Below are 19,356 nucleotides of genomic sequence, written 5' to 3'. Positions count from 1 at the left end.
AAATTGTCCCCGCGGGCGTTCGACTGGGAGACCGATCACTCGCTATGACATGCACTGACCATCAGGGGGCGGCGCGGAATGAAGGGAGGCCCCGGCCGGCGTCCAGAAGGCCCCAATCAGCCCTGATCACCAGCCAGGCCTAGGGACCCTACCCGTGCACGAATCTCGTGCATGGGGCCTCTAGTTATGTAATATTAACAGAGGTTATTGCTGGATTTTGCCAAATAATTTTCAATTAACACTACTTGGCAATAGGAAAAAATAAGTTGCTTTTAATTTGTTTGAAAATGTCTTGGGGAAAGTATGCTTTCTTAAAGCTTCTTGATAAAATTGATTTTATTGGTTATGGTCATTCTCACTTATCCCAGCGTCACTGTGATGCAGCAGGTTCTTCTGAGCCCAAGAACCTAGCTGTGCCTGCACATCTGCAAAGTGGAGAAAGCGCCTGCCCATTTCCTCCAAAGGGGCGTGCGAAGAGATGAGATCGTCAGCGCGAAGGAGCTCCTGAGAGCCTCAGAGCTCTAACACGAGGCAGAAACAGAGGGATCGATGGGGCTACTTAGCTCCATTTGAAAACGGCTCTTTCCACTTAGTGGGCACAAAGAACGCTGTATTAAATTTTAACATGATTGCATTTTTACAGCGCACGGAGGCACAAGGCAAGCATCCCTGAGTGAGTTGGAATCCACTCTGGCTGAAGCCCATCCTGCCAGCAGAAGACAGGACACCCACCCAGCACATCCTCCCCGCTCTGCGCACAAGTGTTATAGGGCCTCCAGCGTTCACCGTAGCCCTTTATATATATATACGTATGTATGTATATGTGTGTGTGTGTGTGTGTGTATCCCATTTATAAATACTTTAAACATAAAGATACGTAACCAAGTAACTTATTCAAAAAGGATTTACTGACCAAACCCTTAGCAAGCATTCCCTTCAGTGGGCACCAAGGAGAAAGGACAGACAATGCTAACGGAGCTGAGATGGAGGTGCACGTGGGTTGCCATGACAATACAGAGCCAGAAACAACATTATTTGGGCAGGAGCGCTGGGTCCCCATCCTATATTATAAAAGGCCTATGGCCGTCATGCCCTAACGGCGTCACGAACAAACAACCGGTCAGAGCCGTGTGACTCGGAGGCAGGGCCTGCGGCTCCACGCAGCCTGGCCTGGGGTCCCGCGGCTCCGCGCAGCGTGGCCTGGGGTCCCACCGGCGCGGCGGGTCTGGGTCTCGTGCGATTTCACACTCTGGGCCTCTAGTGAGCAAATAAAACCCCAAGGCCCCGCCAGCATCCTGGAAATTTCTCTGAAGTGCACCCGGCAGACCTGCATCCCCGCGGCCTGGCCAGCAACCCACCTTAGCCCACTCGAGGTTTCCAGGAGCACAACCAACGGCAGTAAACTCCAGCTCCACCTCCAGGCACACACCCAGGGAGGGCGGCCGCAGGTGGCACTTTTGCTCGGTATGTCTCCTGCATTTAAGATCCAGGTTCCTGATGCCAACTATGAAAATAAAAACATGTCCATCTAAATTACAGCCGCTTCTTAGCTGGTCACTATTTACACTAACAATTACAAAACAACGTGAACTCCACTGTAGCCGGCAGACAACAAACCCTCCTTTGTCCACAGGCCAAGCAGCCGGTGGAATTGCTTGGCGAGGACTCAGGACGGCATTCCCACATCTGCCAGTTCCAGTCAAATTGACAGTAAGTCCCATGACGATGACTAAGAACCGCAGCCACACACTAGCTTCAGCACAGAGGGAAAAGTATGTCAAAATTTAAATACACCCTAAAAACGGGCACTTGGTAGTAGCCGATTCCTAGATTAAACATTGCTCAGAGGGCTTTCTTAGCTGGCCTGGCTCTCATGGGGGATTCAGGCTCACCGCTCCGCTGGGAAGGCAATTTTGAGGCGGGGCTCTGCCTGGACCTGTGGGCTAAGCTACATGAGCCTGTTGTGTGGCCTCAGCTGCCAGCACCAGATAAGACAGCCCAGCATTGTCAAACATTTTTGGCACAGTTTCCAAATGCTGGGAAAGGACAGAGGAGGAATGAACAAGGATGAGAAGGCTTGGGGAAGAACAGGAAAAAAGCTACTCCTAAACCTGCAAAAGATTTTAAGCCAGGCAAGGCCTCATGCACCCCTGCCATGCACACTGCTATTTCCATTAGGTTGCCCGCAATCACAAGCTCTTAAGAGGTCCGAGTAAATACAAGCAACACCTATAAAATTGTATTGAATCTCTTTAATTACCTATAAATGGTAAACAGCTGCGTAAAATCTTTTAAAAAGGAAATTAACCTGACATTGTATAATAAAAATTTTAATGACAAACTTTCAACTTGAAAGAATTAACTATTGAAGGATACTGCATTACACAGTAATAAAATAAGACAGTGAAGATTACCCCTGAAGTTCTTTGAAAAGGGTCAATTAAAGACATGTCAAAAGAGATGTTCATAAACTGGAAGAAACGCATCTAATAAAATATATTTCAAAACAAAACATTACTTAAAAATTATTTTCAAAAGGCTAATAAACTGTGGATCAGTGAAATAATAATACAAATTAGGAACCACAAATTTCCATTCTGTTAACCAAGCATGTCAAACTCGTGGCCCATTTGACATGCTTGCTATCAACCCTCAGTCACGTCCACTAAACATTCATAACTGCTAACACTTTCTGAATGCCCGTGGTGTGCTAATAAGCACTGTTTGAAGTAACCTGTGACCTTCAGAACCACCTTGTGACTGACATACTGACTAGGATCCCCATTTTGCAGATGAGAACATTGAGGCAGGGAAAGGCCAAGGAACCCCCCAAGGCCACAGAGCTGGTGAAGAGCAGCTGGTGCCAGAATCCCGCCAGGACCTACGGCTGGACCATCAGTCCAGGGCCCCGGGCGTCACCTGGAACCGCCCCTCCTGATGGAACTCTTTTAAGTCCACCTTCAGCAGGTGCCACCCACCGAATGGGGTCAGCGCAGGAGAGGGGCACCCATCCCGTTCGGCAGCACCTGGAGAGGCGGTTACTGCTCATCTTCCTCTCTCTCCTCATCTCAGCTCCGTCTCTGGGTTCCTTTTCCTTCCCGCACATTTGATTTCCCCTCCCCCTTTTGCCTGGAGCCCATCACGTGGCTCCACCAGCTTCAGGAGGCTCAGCACCGCACCCAAAGTCTCAGTGCTGTGCCCTGGCCTGCTCAGGACGGGATACAAGAGATGGAGCAAGTGCCACAGCAAACAGGAGCGCTCAGAAAGGCTAGCTGAGCCAGACTGGGGGAGGCTGGACCCCACAAAGGACAGGGCAGCCCAAGGTCACACAGACAGTGAGTCGGGATCAAAGCCCCCATTTCAGTTCTTTCACTAGAACTCTCATTTGGGGCCATTCCTAACGAATCAGTTAATTACCAGGGCCCATTTGTGCTCATTCTGTAGTTACAGATACCATTCACCTCTGAGGTATGCAGAGGAAATAAGATCAATAGCAAACTCACGCCCTTCCTCTGGCTTTGTCCTCCTGTCATGAAGGCAGACCTAATTACGCCTCTCGTTGTACCAGGAGTTCTCCAAGCCACTCGCAATTTTCTCTCGCAGCTGAGAGATGTCCTCAGACATGGCCCCGTGCCCCCAGCCCTGGCATAAAGATTGCTGCAGCTGGAACCGCGGAGCCACAGGCGGACGAGGCGGACCCACGGAACGTGGGCTCGGAGGGCTGTGAACAGCTTAAGGAGAAATCTGTTTTCTGTGTCTGTGGGTGCTGGGGCTCTCCTTGGGAGGCCTGGCGGGACACCCACCAGGCAGCACAGATTAGATACGAGGCTGACGAGACGCACCAGATGCTCATCGCTGGAAAGGGACACAGAGGTCTGGCATGTGGGGCAGTAGGAAGACGGGGAAGAAATGGGCTGTAGGAGACCCGCGGGGCCAAGGCCCTCCGGTCTGCTGCATGCTGGGTGCTCTCCCAGCGGTCCGCTGAAGCAAAATTCTTACAATGACCCTACCAGGCGGCTGTGACTGTCCCCTTCTCCACGGGCGGAAGCAAAGCCTAGGTCCCTCCCGGGATCAGAGCCTCAAAGACGCAGAACCACCCTCAGGGCTGCAAGAATGGAGAGTGTAGCCCAAGACGGGGGCACTGAGAGCAGCCTCCTCGCCCTTAAGCTCGGGGGGGGGGGGGGGGCGGGGGGGCGGGGGGGCGGGGGGGCGGGGGGGCGGGGGGGGGGGCTGCCCTGTACAGAAACCTGCAGAACAGGCCCCGCTGGAACCTGTGCTTGAAGGATGAAGCCTGACCATGGAAAGGCTCCCACTTCTGTGACATCAGCCCCACTACTCGGGTACCACACTGCCCTTCAGGCTTAACCTCGCCACTGGCTTACAGCCTGAAGGTTACATGAGTCACCAGGGCTCCTGTTTAAGACCCACAGGAAGGGGACTGACTACTGGCCAAGAGCCATTTGCTAAGACAGAATACTTTACAGAAAGCTAACCACCTCTCTGTTCTCCGATGCTATTTCCAGGCTAGTCCACTTGAACTAGATTTGGACTAAATTCTTCCCAATTTACGGTGTAACAGGAAGAGAGCTGAGCAGAGAGGAGGAGACGGGCCCCTGTGCCAGCTGAGCTACCCTCTGGAGCTGATCCCTGGCACGTACGCTCCTCACAGCAACCCCAGGGGGCCTCGCGAATGCCCATCTGCCTTCTCATCCACAAAACAACGCTGGACGGAACCATCGCTGCACTCCAGGAACGTGTGTTACAAAATCAAAGATGCTCACAGACGCCGACCACATCGCTAACCCAGAGGTAAAACATGAGGCTAATGAAACTGCACAACTCTTACCAATCAGAGCATTACTGACCACTTTGCTTTTCTGCCTTGTTTGCCTTTCTTGTTAAAATAATAAAGATACTTGCAGACAAGAAAAAAATCTCACTATGGGCCTGCTGCGGGGAGGGGGGACCATTTTCTTTCTAATTAGAGATTTTTAAATTCTTCCATATGCTTTTTTTAATAGTTGTAATTATAGCCCTACTTAATGTTAAGTACTTCGACTCAATAAAAGGTTAATTATACAGACTCTGGTAATTATAAAAAGTAAAATAACATGTAAAATGTCATAATGAATAATTAATAAGACCTCTTTGATCTGCTTCAGACCCAGAATGCAGTGCTGACAGGCTATTTCTCCACCGTATGGGCATGATCTTACTGGGAAAAAATGTAATATCTGATATCAAAAGCAGAAGTTCAAAATAAGCATTTAACCCTGCCTTAAAAATAAGGTGAGATGGTCCCGTTAGTTTCATGCTTAACCATATACCCAAAAAGTGAGGCCCGGTGGGTCATCTACCTTGGAGCTCAGGGTGGAGATGATGGTTTTGTGGCAAAGGTTTCAGATGTTCCACCTCCTGCGGGACTGTGCTGTAGGGTCATCGCGGCACAGGGAAACCTTCAGGAAAAGGCGCCGCGGAGAATGCAGAAGCACCAGGAGGGGCTCCTGCCCTCAGAGAATGTTCAGTCTTCTTAGGGGGGCAACAGAATTCATTCAAAGAATTCAGATCGACAATTAAATTTACTTGATATAGTGCTAATTAAAATGAATTACTTCAATTCACATAATTAAATCTCAAGTATGACAAAACTAATCAAAATAATTAAAATTAATGCAAATAAATTATTTACGTTATTTTAATTAATGTATTAAAATAACAAATACTTTCTTAAAGTGCCGTATCTTGGATACTTTCTATTTACTGCTTTTCCCCTCTTTTTTTTCTTTTAATATATTTTTATTGATTTCAGAGAGGAAGGGAGAGGGAGAGAGAGAAACATCAGTGATGAGAGAGAATCATTGATTGGCTGCCTCCTGCACGTCCCACTCTGGGGATTGAGCCCGAAACCCTATCATGTGCCCTGACTGGGAATCGAACGATGACCTCCTGGTTCATAAGTTGACAGTCAACCACTGAGCCACGCCCGCCGGGCATGCTTTTCCCCTTTTTGAGAGGGAGAATAGAGAGTATGCTGGGCTTGTATTTTCCCAGGCTTTTATCTGTCTTTTGGGGTGTTTATAGTTTCATAGCAATCTCCATGTTAATTAAATCTACATAAGAATATATCATCTGTAGGGACTCAATTTTGCTTCAAAAAGAGTGAAACTTGAGCCCTGGCTGGTGTGCTCAGTGGTTAGAGAATCGGGGCCCATGCACCAAAGGGTCGTGGGTTCAATTCCCGGTCGAGGGCACATACCTGGGTTGCAGATTCACTCCCCACCGGCTGATGTGTCTCTCTCACATCCAAGTTTCTCTTTCTCTCTCTCCCACTCCCTCCCTCCCACTCTTTGAAAAGCAATGGGGAAAAATATCCTCTGTGAGGATTAACAAAACAAAACAAGAAAGGAGTGGCACTTGAGGTCACATGTGACACACAGTTATTAATACTGCCTAAATGTGTCACGTTGTAACAACTAATAACTGCAGCAGGAGCAGGACAGTTAGCACTTAGCACCTCCAGGTGTTAAAGCTCTTAAAACATTTTTACAAGAGTACTGGTTAACAAGTGGACCTTTACAGGGACTCTGAAGACTCTTTAAAACTAATTTTACATTGAGAGAAATCTTCATCAAACATTCACGCCACACAAAGCCCACTCTCCAGCCCACCCCTTAAGACAGTGGTCGGCAATCTCATTAGTCAACAGGGCGGCAAACCGCGGCTCCCGAGCCGCAGTTTGCCGACCACTGCCTTAAGAGATACCTAAAACTTAGGGAAGGAGTTACGCTTTCAAATGTGTTCTTCCTATGTAGTGTCCACAAAGGAGCTTGGGGCTTCTACACTTTCTTTTCCTTTTTAAATTTTACTTTCACTTACGGTTTACATTCAATATCATTTTGTATTCGTTTCAGGTGTACAGCCTAGTAATTAGATAATCATATAGAGACATTTTAATTTTTACATGGATCCATATAAAATCAAAGCATCATTTCCACTTCAATGTTCTATTTAAAATGTAGTTTTCCAGTAAGTAAACCACCAATATTCAATAACCAATAACCCAATACTTTTGAAACCTTTAGAAACTGTTATGTATGATCAAAGATTATTGTTAAGTTTTGAGTTGGGAAGGACCTGCATCATGGAACGGAACAGAGAGTGAGGTATATGAAAGCACAGGATTTCAAGAGTAACAACAACTCATTAAAGAGACAAAGGCATGCTATAAAGCAGCACAGACAGTTTTCAGGAAAGGCGGGGTGGGTAATTAAAAACACGTGGCAGCGGAACGCTTCTGCCGGGGCTGACATGCGATGACGATGCAAATGAAGAACGGGCAATGGATGGGGCGAGTTATACTTCTCGCCTTCTGAGCAGGGTGGTGCGCCCAGCACTGGGACTTGGGAACAGCATCGGAACTCGTGTTCCGGACGATGTCCAGCCCGTATTTCTCTCTCAGCACCCACCTGACCTTCGCACACAGACCTGGGATCCCACGGTTCAGCTGAACTTGAACTGCCTTCCAGGGGACACGCACTCACTCTGTTTCAACGTGAGCTACGTTACAGATGGTTCCGTTTCTTGGGGCACTTTAAATACCGGACTTCATTCTAAAATCCCAGGGACCGCACTTGCCTCCACGTTCATTCTCTCTCAAGTGCAGTGGAATTGAAGGAGATGAGTCCTGGCCGACAGCCCAGCCCACTGTAACCCCGGGAGCCCCAGGACTCCTGTTCCCACGTCCACTCGCACGCACGGCGGGCCCTTCCTCCCCGGTGCCGAGTCCTTCCTCCGCAGCACAGCTAAGCTCCTGAGCACGTTTCCGCCCCGTGATCCAGACTGGCTCCTGACCTGCCTGAGAGGCACCTGTGTCCTTGCTGGCTCCTCGGAACCCAGGGCGTGGCACCTCCCACACACGGCTGGAGGAGGAGGGAGGGAAATCGGCCCCTGGCCACTTCCCCACAAGCTCACCTTCCTGCGTGGTTGTGAGAGGACGTGTGTTTGTCTATTAAAGGAATTTGACTAATACTTCCCAACCCAGAAGCCCAAGGGTGGACAAATGCCATTCCTCATGCCGCACAACCGCCGTCCCCAACGCTGCCACCGCAGAAGCTCCGAGAAGTTAAGATGACAATCCCGGAGGCCTGCAAGCTGCCCAGGGTCTGGTACTGGCAGCTGAGGGAGCAACAGGAACCCTTTGAGTTTTACTAAAATGCCTGGTTACAGGCGTCTCCACCAGCTGCCCAGAAGAACATCCCGTCTGGAGCGGCCACAACTGCCCACCCTGAGCCAGCACAGAACGGACCCCGCTGACCCGGGCCACACCACGAGCGGCCAGGGCTGACCTCCGGCTGGGACCCGGGGGCTTGCCAGGTGCTCCGCGCTTTTCCATCTGCTTCAGCGCTGCGCTCCTTCCAGCGAGGCCAGGACAACCTTTCCTCCCTTCTCTCCGCCCACGGAGAGTCTTTCTACGAAGAACTGGACAGGACACGAGCCCCAGGGGCCACATTCCACAAGCTCTCGTTCGCTGCAGCATCATTACAATCGCCAAGACACGGAAGCGACCTGAGAGCCTATCAGTAGGCATCGTGGGTAAAGAAGAGGTGGTCCTACGCGGCCATCAGAAAACAAATGAAATCTTACCACTTGTAACAACATGAGCGGACCGAGAGGGTATTATGCTAAGTGAAGTAAGTCAGAGAAGGGGAGAAAAGTGCCATACGACTTCCCTTATACGTGGACTCTAAAACACGAAGTGCAGCACAGGGCGTATAGTCGGTATATAGCAGTAAGGATGTATGGTGTCGGGTGAGTGCTAGACTTACAGGAGTGACCACTTAGAAAGCATATACCTGTCTAATCACTATGCTGCACACCTGGAACTAATGTAATACTGTATGTCAACTATAATTGAAAAAAAATTTTTTTTAATTTAATCTTTTAAAAAAACAAACAAGCTCTTACCGGCCTCGCTCTGTGCTCCCTGGGCATGTGCAGATGAACTGGGCCCGGCACGAGCCCCTCTGTCCCAAGGAGATGCGCTCCAAACCCTCTTTCTTCCTACGTCTCCCATTCGTGAGGCTATCAAGCAAGGCGCCTGCCACTCCTTGCCGGCAGTGGGCCCCCTTTTCCCAAACTGAACCCCCAGGGGTGCTTGTAGCTGGTGCACCTGGTGCTCCTCCCACCTGGCTCACGCCCGGCCTCCTGGAGGAGACGAGCCGCCGGGCGACCACCTGCCCAAAGCCTGTCCGGCCCCGTGGCCCCGCAGACCCATCTCGGGAGTGGGCGCAGGGGACACGGTGCCCCCCACACAGCATGCACAGGCTCCTTCAGGAACTCCCGAACTCGGGCACTGACCATGGACATGGGGTGGACTGAGCAAACTGACCTCCCAGCACTACGAAGAAGAACTGGCTACACCCACGGGGCCTGACGCAGCGCGGTGGCCCTGCGGGTGGCCGGGGAGGGGGGGAGGGTCCCTCATGGCCACAGCTTTGCTGGGGATGGGCACTTACAGGCGAACCCCGGTGCTCGAGAGAGCAGGAGGCCTCCGACCTGGGCGGCCTTGTTGCTGGCGGCCACAGGAGTGGCGTTTTATTAGGGGAAATGCTACTAAAAAGATCAGGATCTACTATCTGTCTTTTAGATAGTCCCTCTTCACACGGATAGCAAATAACGAGAAGCGCCTCCTCTCCCGCGTCCCTTCGCCTCGCCTGACACTGTATCAGTCTGGGATTTACGCCGGGGTGTTATTTTTAACCCGCCTTATGCAATAGCCGCACTGTGCCATGTGCCTTGGCAGGCTCTGCGTACAGAGAGAGCAGCTTGAGAAAGTTCAAAGTGACACTGGAGATAAGGTTTTCGGTGGAAACGCTCCCCCTCCTCGTTTCCTGCGGCGCCGGGTCGGCTTCGGCAGCCGTGAGGACGCCGGGACCAAGCGAACGTCGGTTCACGTGCAGACCACGGCTTAGCGGTCGTGAAGACAGGACCAAACGCTGGACTTCCTTAATAAGAGATTCTCAGGACACCTCCACCTGCCAGTTCTTCTGGAGGGCAGCGTAAGAGCATTGCTCACAATGTAAACAAATCCTATCAAACTTCCGTCCTCGGCGACCCACCCACTGAAATCTCCGTGTCAAACTGGCACCCACTTCCTGAGGATGGAGGCAGACGGAGGCCGTTTTCCAGGAACAGCCGGCGCACACGTGACGGAGGCACCGGGCGGTGTGTCCGAGGCTGCCCAGGAATTCACTCTGGTGACAGTGCTGACACACACCGTACACACCGGACAGACCGTGGCAGGCACCAACCTCCCAGCCTCAGCTACGCGGGGCCAATCACAGCTCGCCATCGCCGCTGACGCTGAAGGAACAGACATTGGCTGACGCCTCCTGGTTTAAGGTAATAAAAAGAGGTTAGCCAAAGAAAAAAAAAAAAGAGAGTATGCACACATCTGGAATACAGAGGACCCGATCTCCCAGCTGTCTCCACAGGCCGTTACAGCAAAGGAATCCTAGCCGTCAGACCTGTTTTCTGTAGGTCCCGGAAGCTCATCTCAGTGTACCTACCACTCAGGTTGTTACACGAACTCTGCTCTTCCCTGACAGACAGAAACCACCGGACAGCGTCAAGGACGGTCAGACAGATGTCCATGTAGGACAACGAACAGAGACCAGGGCCCACGCAGAGGCTGAGGGGATGGGGGTCCCCCCGAGACAAAACGAGCTGGAGCCAAGCTGCCCGTCCTCGGAGCTGAATCGCAAAGCTGGTCAGGCCAGTCTCCGGGGGGGGGCTCGTGGCACCCAGGAGCTGAGCTAGCACAGAGGTGTCCGTCCTGTGCATCTTCTGTCCTCCCACCGAGGTGGGAGATGAGCCCACAACACGGGCCTGCCGCCGTCAGGAGAACGGCAGCGACGTGTCAGGAGCTGGACAGACCAGCCTCTGCCTCGCAGGAGTCTGGAGTCAAGGCCAGCGTGGGTGCTGCCCAAACCGAGAGTCCCCGCAGGGCACAGTCCTCACAGGGGCCAGAGCAGGGCAGCGACCAGATGGTCTTTCAGTCACGGCCCAGGGCACAGGCAGGGGACACCCCTGTGTCCAGCACCCCAGCTCAGTGAGCAGGAGACCCCAATGCTGACCAGCCTTGAGGAACATACAGTCTGGCGGGGGACGTGGGGCGCAGATGCCACCGGATGCGGTTAAAGGAAGGCGTTCTAAGGAAGAACAGCAAGGGCCTGCATCGGTCCCGGGGCGGCGGGGGAGCGGGGGGCACTCAGCAGCTCAGAGAGTGGCCAGCGACACCGGGCCTCAACCCCAGCTCTCAGTGTCTGCGCCCCGGGAACTGTTATTACAGAAACACAACAGGCAGGTTTACCTTGAGTCTTTGTAACATTGAAACCCAGTGTCCACTTTTGTAAGGCAGTCCACCGCTGATATTTTTTGTATGACCTACACTCTTAACCAAGCATAAAGTAACAACTTGATTAGAAGGAAAACCGTGTGGGAGACCCCAGGGGATAAAACCCTGACAATGTACAAAAAAATGTCATGAACACTTCAACTCTACCTTAATCCAAAAAAAAGTGCAGACTGATATTAAATTCTTTTAATGCCCCCATTTTTATCATGAAAATATTCAAACATACTAACAAGGGGAAACAATGCTACAATGAAAGTACGCAAACTCTCTCCGCATAGATCTACAATGGTTAACCTTTAGTCATCTTTACTTCCTCTGTCAATCATCTACTCCCCCCACCCCCACCACCAGTCTCCCACCCCTCTCTGAGGATGCCACGCTCCCCGAAGCTCCTCGTGTGCACCAACCGAAGCTCTCTACACCCCCTCGGTTAGGTTTCTATGGAGGCTGCATCACACAGGCAGGATTGATGAAGCCATTAGCCACTGGCAACTGATTCAACCTCCAGCCCACCCCTCTCCCTGGGCCTGCTCATAAATCACCTCATTCACATAACAACAACACCTTTGCCACTCTTAACACTTAGGAAATTCCAAGAGTTCTGGGACCCGTGAGCCAGGAATTGTGGATGAAGAGCAAATATACACTGAGTGGCCAGATTATTATGATCTCTGAACGCATAATAATCTGGCCACTCAGTGTATATCCTATATCATAAAAGGCTAATATGCAAATTGTCCCCTCGACCAGAAGTTCGACCAGCAGGCAGGCCGGCCAACCGACCATGTCCCCTCCCCCTGGTCAGGCTGGCTGGACCCCACCCATGCACGAATTCATGCACCGGGCCTCATATACGTATACACACACACACACTCTGAGTGGCCAGATTATTATGCGTTCAGAGATCATAATAATCTGGCCACTCAGTGTATATTTCCTATAAATCACAGTATCACAGGAAGGCATGCAGATCCCTCCTGGGTGCTTGAGGGAACAAGACTTGGTAAGAAAAGGTCAGCACTGGTCCAAAAGGCCATCATTTCACCAAAGACATGCTGCCTGTGCTTCTAAGAGAACCCAGAGTCCATGGAAGAAAGAGGCCCTAGAGAGGTAAGCCCTGTTCCCCCAAGGGCAATGGCCACACCCACCACCTTGACCACCACGAGACATGCTGGGGGTCCCTGTTCAGACAGCCCATTAGAAATGCCTGGGTTCTCGTGCTTTCACTGCTCAGAAGGACAGAATCGCTGTCCCACTCAATTTCTCTCTCTGTTCCAAAGCTGAACAAGGGAGCTTTAACTAAAAGAGGAAACTAATCTAATAGGAGACAACCCACTCTTGCCCAAGGAGGACTCCCTCCACAAGGGAAACGTGAAAAGGCAGATAGCGCGTGACCATCCCTTCGCTCTGTGCACTGTGGGGACACAGCCCTGAGTCCAGCAGGCAGAACTGCTGTGCATCTGCCACGGGCCAGACCTCACCTGTGTGCCAAGGCTGAGGACCCAAGATAAAAGTAAAAACATAGCTGATGTGTAAATGCATCGTGGGTAATTATCCCTAAGCCAAATTCCAAATGCATTCTCATTTCAGAGCCAATAGAAGAAAACTCTTTAAAAATATATGTGAACAGTGAGTGACCAGGGAACCAGGACCGAAGCATTCAATCCACGCTGGATGAACAAATGAATTTCAAAAATGTATGAGGGAGCGTGCGCCACGTAGGAGAATGCTGTATAATTTGACATCCTAACTATACAACGGCTTCTTCATACCGACAGCGGTGAGCCCGAGAGAAGGGAAATAAATAATCCTAATGGGAAACCAAAAGGCTTTACAACGAGTACCATTAGAGTGCCAATTCACTCGTGCACCACAATTTGGCCTAAATATTTAAAATGCAAAGCACAACACTTGCAAAACAAGACATCACGGGAATAAATAGATCACCTGAAGCAAAACATTAAAGACTCCCTTCTCCTAGGAGGGAAGGCACATTGATTGCAAGTCACAAGAAAGGGTCATTCCAGGTGGAGGAATTATTTCCTCTCTCCCCTTACATGCCATTTTGGTAATAAAATGTACACAGTGAGATCAGAGTTTCGGGTGTAAGGGCATTTGGGTGTTTCCAGCACTCATTCACCCAGGTAACCAGGAAGCTGGAGGTCTCCAGGGTACACACATTTAATGTCAACTGAGCACTCAGGTGGGAAGTGCTGCCAACCAAGTGCTCAGTTGACATTAAATATGTGTACCCTTACAGCGCAGATTCTGACTCAACCTTGAGGTTATTCTGCAAAATGTCCCCAGTGCAGACCCGGCCACCGGAAGGGAACAGAGACGTCCAGTGCTCTCCTGGCCTCTTGGGCTGTCTCGAAGTTACACTGTGATGCCGTCTTATTCTGAGCTGTCCTCCCTGAGTTCAGGGAAATGCCTAAGTGAGAAGGCTCCCATGTCCCAAAAAATATGAAGTGGAAGATACAGCACCCATCTCATTTCTGCTGTAAAATAAACAGTTCTTCTCGCCCCGGCCGGTGTGGCTCAGTTGGTTGGAGCATCATCTGTACACTGAATGTTGGCAGGTTCAATTCCCGGTCAGGGCACACACCAGGTTTTACATTCGATCCCTGTCAGGGCGGGGGCGGGAGGCAACCAATCAGTCTCTCTCTCTCTTCCTCCCCCACCCCTCTCCCCCTCCCTCTCTCTAAAATCAATGGAAGTATGTCTTTGGGGGTAAGGGGGAGAGATCAACCAAAGGACTTATATGCATGCATATAAGCCTAATCAATGGACACAGACAACAGGGGGGTGGGGGCATGAATGGGAGGTGGGGGGTAATGGGGGAATAAGGACACATATGTAATACCTTAATAAATAAAAAATAAAGTAAAATAAATAAAAAAATAAAAATAAATAAATAAGCAAGCAAACAATTCTTCTCATACCACTCAAGTCACAACGGGATCTAACATGGTTTGGCTTCCACTGTAGAAATGCTCTTGCTTCCTCAAGCTTCACTCTGCTGGGAAACCGTGACAACAGAGAGATGCCACAGGCAATCGCACGCTGGGCTGTGGCTACTGCTGCTATCTATTGCAACACAGTATGAGAAATTTAGCCTAACCTCATTCCTATTTTTCCAAGTCATAATTATGTTGCAAGTCCAACGTGTACCCAGGACCGTAACAAACACAATGGAATTTGACCGAACAGCAAAAATGCCCCCAGGATGTTAAGAGCACAGGAGTGGTCACTATGGAAACCAGGGCATGAAGTGGCAGGAAGGCTTCCTGGCAGGTTTATGTCACTCACTTCCACTGTCACCCGCCTCGGGGGTTCGCTCCTTAATGACAACTGGCCGTCATCACAGCACTGAACAGCTGGCCGCATGCTTTCTCGTCCAATGTCTCTTCGAAATAGCCACACTGTGCCTCTTTTACGGAGTAGGTCGAGGCCTAGTAAGTTCAGACACTTGTCCAAGGTCGCATGCAAATAAGCGGCATCGCAGGAATTCATCTGGGGCAACGGCAGGAAGCTGTCCCAGGCCGACATCGAGGTGTGCACAGGGAACACTGCCCTGCCTGGCTTGGGCACATGGCTCCGGCAGCCTCCCCTCCCCCAAGGGCCAGGCCCCTGACCACCCAGCCGTCAGGGGCGCCCAGGAAACGTGGCGCACTTGCTTGGTGAAGAGACACCCAGGGTGCAGTCTTGCCCCGAAGCCTCTGAGACCCACCCCACCTCACCTCAGCACACGCGCTCCCAGCGAGAGGACACCTAGACACTGAAATCCCAGCTCCTTTAAACCAGGCCGCCGTGTACATGGAACCCCATAGCGACAGAGAGGGGAGAACAAGTAACAACGAAGATAAGCAGGCCGACTACCAAGATCACCTCGGACGCTGCCCCAGCAGCCACAGGGCGGCACGGACCTCAGAGGCATTCCCAACCCTGGAGGGCCCACCAGGGCAATGGGGAGCGTGTACCCACCACGTGCCCTGACTTACTGTGCCAACACAGGTGGGCACGTGTGAATGTGTATATTCCAACTGAAATGCAGCATCACAGAATCATGTAACACGGTTCTCATCGCTGCCTCCCTCCCACCAGCACAGCGAGACTAGTTAACGATGTGGTATCCTCCCTCCTTTCCTATCAAAAAAGGGGGAAATGGCTCCAAGGTCATTCCTGATCAATGATTGGGAGAAGTGGGAAAACCTCTCCTAACCTGAAAGGATCTCAAGGTCATTCCTCCTTCGTCCGGTCACAGTGGAGAGACTACATCCACTGCTTCCCTGGCTCCGTGAAACCACACAGAGTCCTGTTAAGGGCAGTGAGCGGGACAAGCAACCCGAGGCTCATCCGTACTCAGGGCTGGGCTGTTCCGGGGGCTGGATCGTTGTGACCTGTCCCCAAACTCAGGCGGACGGAACACGGAAGCAGCGGCCCGTGCAGCCAAGTCCACAGGACGATGTGCTCTATACGAAGAGACTGCCGGCGGGGACCCTACGTGCACTCCGGGCTTTTGTTAGGTTCCCAGATACCGAATGGATTGTACCCCCTCCTACCAGCATGTCCAGAGAAAACCCATGATGCCGTTCTCTCTCGCTGCTGAGAGAGACACTCAGGGTAAAACAGAGCTACGTTCTGACTTGGTTTTCTACTAGTCAGCGGCAGCCAGCGGCACTGCGCTGTCCTGTTAGGTTCCCTGCGCAAACAACCTGCCCTTAAGCTGACTGCGGCGAGGGGTTTACACCCCTGCTCCAATGCCCACACACAAGAAATCAGGAGGCCCTTTCATTCCTAACAGCGCCCACACTTTGAAGTCTTTCTGAATCTGATGAAGGGGGTCATGTTCCTCACCGTGCCCATCTATTTTTTTAAATATATTTTATTGATTTTTTTACAGAGAGGAAGGGAGAGGGAGAGAGTTAGAAACATCGATGAGAGAGAAACATCAATCAGCTGCCTCCTGCACACCTCCTACTGGGGATGTGCCCGCAACCAAGGTACATGCCCTTGACCGGAATCGAACCCGGGACCCTTGAGTCCGCAGGCCAACGCTCTATCCACTGAGCCAAACCGGTTAGGGCAGTGGTCGGCAAACGCATTAGTCAACAGAGCCAAATATCAACAGTACAACGATTGAAATTTCTTTTGAGAGCCAAATTTTTTAAACTTAAACTTCTTCTAACGCCACTTCTTCAAAATAGACTCGCCCAGGCCGTGGTATTTTGTGGAAGAGCCACACTCAAGGGGCCAAAGAGCCGCATGTGGCTCACGAGCCGCGGTTTGCCGACCACGGGGTTAGGGCATCACCGTGCCCACCTTAAGAGAAGACTTCTGTTCTTCTGCGGCACAGTGTAGTTACCAGCGACTTCAGACCCTGGCCTCCGGGTGGGAGAGTCAGCAAGCGCAGCTCCCGGGAGCCAGGGCACCAGCAGATCTGGAACCTGAGCCTCATGAGACCCCCCTGGAGGCGGTGAAAGGCTCACAGGCCAAGGGGGGGAAGGAGGGAGGAAGGAGTTTTCACTTCTGACGAGAACCCTGAACCATGCAGTAGATGAGGCACATCCACAGGGCAAGCTCCAAACACCATGACCATCAGGTGCCAATTTAAACACAAAAATAACTCAGCAGGTTTCACGGAATAGGTTTATGTTCCCGGTGACAGGCTGGCCAACACCGTCATCTGTAATATCGTTCTTACTTTGGACCTTCCGCTGGCTCTAACTTCATCCGGAAGAATGGCTTCACGTGTCACAGCGCCAGGCCCCTCACAGACCCCACACCCACCAATGCCGCACGATGGGGCGTGCATGCCTACACCACGTCACACAGAAAGCATCCGTGCTCTTACCCTGAGACATGACCCTCAAGCCAGGCCTCACTCTTCGGTAAGCTCAAGGGCGGCTAATTTAGAAAAGGAACACGGCACAAATATGTGTGAGCTCCGCTCTCTCCATCCCCTCGTGGTTCTCAGTGGGAGGAGAGATTTAAGGAGGATTTAAAGAGGATTTCACAGCTCCCTGTAGGAGCCTCCGGGATAAACACGGCCCCGCCCCACACGCTACCCTGCATGTCACACAGCAACGTGCGGACGTGGGCGATCTTCACCCTAAATTACCAAAACCATTTCAAGGTTTGCCTTGTTTGTTAGCCTTCCATTAAGCCTATTTCATCCCATAAATATGCATGAGGCAGGGAGGGTGCCTGGGCAGCCCGGCCAGCCCCCACTGCTATCCACTTAGTACATCAGGTGGGGACTGAATTCTGGCTGGTTTGTCATGTCCCACGTGTCAATACCTCCCCTGTTAAAAGAACTTTCCCTGGGTGCCTGTGATTTATTAAACCTCAGAGCACGCTTCTAAAGGAGGGGGAACATACGCAGGAGAAGGTTCCCCTGGAGCTGGAATGAGGTCACAGAACTGGGGAGAGGGAGAGGCAGCCCGGCAGAGCCCTCGAGGGGAAGCAGCAGGGAGAAACGGACCATGGGAATGGCCACGCCTGCCTCCTCGCTGCTGTGGATCCACCCCATGGTCCCAGATCCACTCACAGCAAACACGGGCAGCAACTCATACCGCGTAGAGGCACGACGGCTCAGGAAGCTGTGTCTGAGAGGACAAAGCCGCTTACATTCTACGCTTCCTCGTTATTTAAGGAGAAAGGAGGCGGTCTCGGAGAAGCCTCGGTGCACCTCAGCAGACAGAGGACGAGCCACACTCAACAGGGACAGGGACGTCTAGGCCGGCACTGGGAGAATGCAGCAGGCGCGGGGGGGGGGGGGGGGGGGGGGGGGGGCGGGGGAGGCTGCAAGAGGTTTTCTAGGGGGGTCATCCCATCCGCTCTCCCCAGAAATTCCCAACAACTGGACACTGACAGCAATTCTGTTTTAACAAGTTCATGTGTCCTGGTCTCCAAAGACAGTGACACTTGCTTGGAGGAAAAACCCCACACCCTCTGGGGAGCCATCCAGATGTGTTCTGAAGAAGGACACAACCTTCATTACAATCCCCCCACCTGCCCAAGGCGGGGCACACGCCTCCCGTGCTGGGGAGCTGGGGACACAGCTCCCGGCTTCATCAACCCACCTTGAGGAGCCCCAGAATTTCCGCCCGACACCCACCCCCACTTCAGAGAGCCGGGATGGGGGTCACTTCAAACTGCATCTGGTTGGCAGCCTGATATGAGCTCCCCCAGTTCCCAAAAATTCTTATGGAAACACACGGAGAGTTAAACACTGCCCCGAAAGCCTCAGACACGCAGGCAAGCTGCGAACACGCCACAGCACACAACCTGGTGCCCACGCACCGACAGCAGAATGTGCGCGGAGAGGCCCGTCTACAACGCAAAATAACGGGGCGCTTAAAACGGGATAGAGAAGAACAAGAACGGGGGGGGGGGGGGGGATGGCCCGAATGAGCATGGGGGCAGAGCCATAATTCCAGATAAAACCATGAGACAGGACCACATCAAGATGAGCCAAACACACCTTTCATTAGGAAGATAACCGGGAGGAAATCCTAAACACGTTCAGGAGGAAGATACACGCTTCCTCCCATGAAACAAAAGTCTAGCCGGCCTCTGGTGTCTCCTCCACACACCGAATCCCAAGAGGCGCTGAAGCGGCCCGTGTGGTGTTCTGAAGGAAACCCCGGCACCTGGTCCTATGTGAGAGCAGCGGGAAGACAGCCTGGGTGCCTGGGGGCTGGAACCTCCCCGGTTCACACTCCAATCAGAGCCGAGGGCTGCCTGAGGGAGGCGGGGGCAGTGATTTCCCCCGGGGAGAGGGAGAAGGGGTTGCGGGGGGGGGGGGGGGGGGGGGGACCCCAGACTCAGGATCAGCTCAGAGGACTGCGGTCCAGCGCCGTGTGGCTTCCCTGCAAGCCCTGCTCCTCTGTCTCTCCATACCCAACACCAAGAAATGATGTCCTCACCATTTGTAA

The 19,356-nt window shown here is 51.9% G+C and overlaps 1 protein-coding gene across 4 annotated transcripts in view; it reads right to left on the bottom strand.

Annotated features, from left to right (window-relative positions):
• DIP2C (disco interacting protein 2 homolog C) overlaps positions 1-19,356 on the bottom strand; it is a 396,044-nt gene that overhangs the window by 341,564 nt on the left and 35,124 nt on the right. The window lies entirely within an intron of this gene.

This window comes from Cnephaeus nilssonii (genome assembly GCF_951640355.1).
Source record: "Cnephaeus nilssonii genome assembly, chromosome: 1".
Lineage (NCBI taxonomy): Eukaryota > Metazoa > Chordata > Mammalia > Chiroptera > Vespertilionidae > Cnephaeus > Cnephaeus nilssonii.
This window is presented reverse-complemented; position numbering and strand designations above follow the sequence as displayed.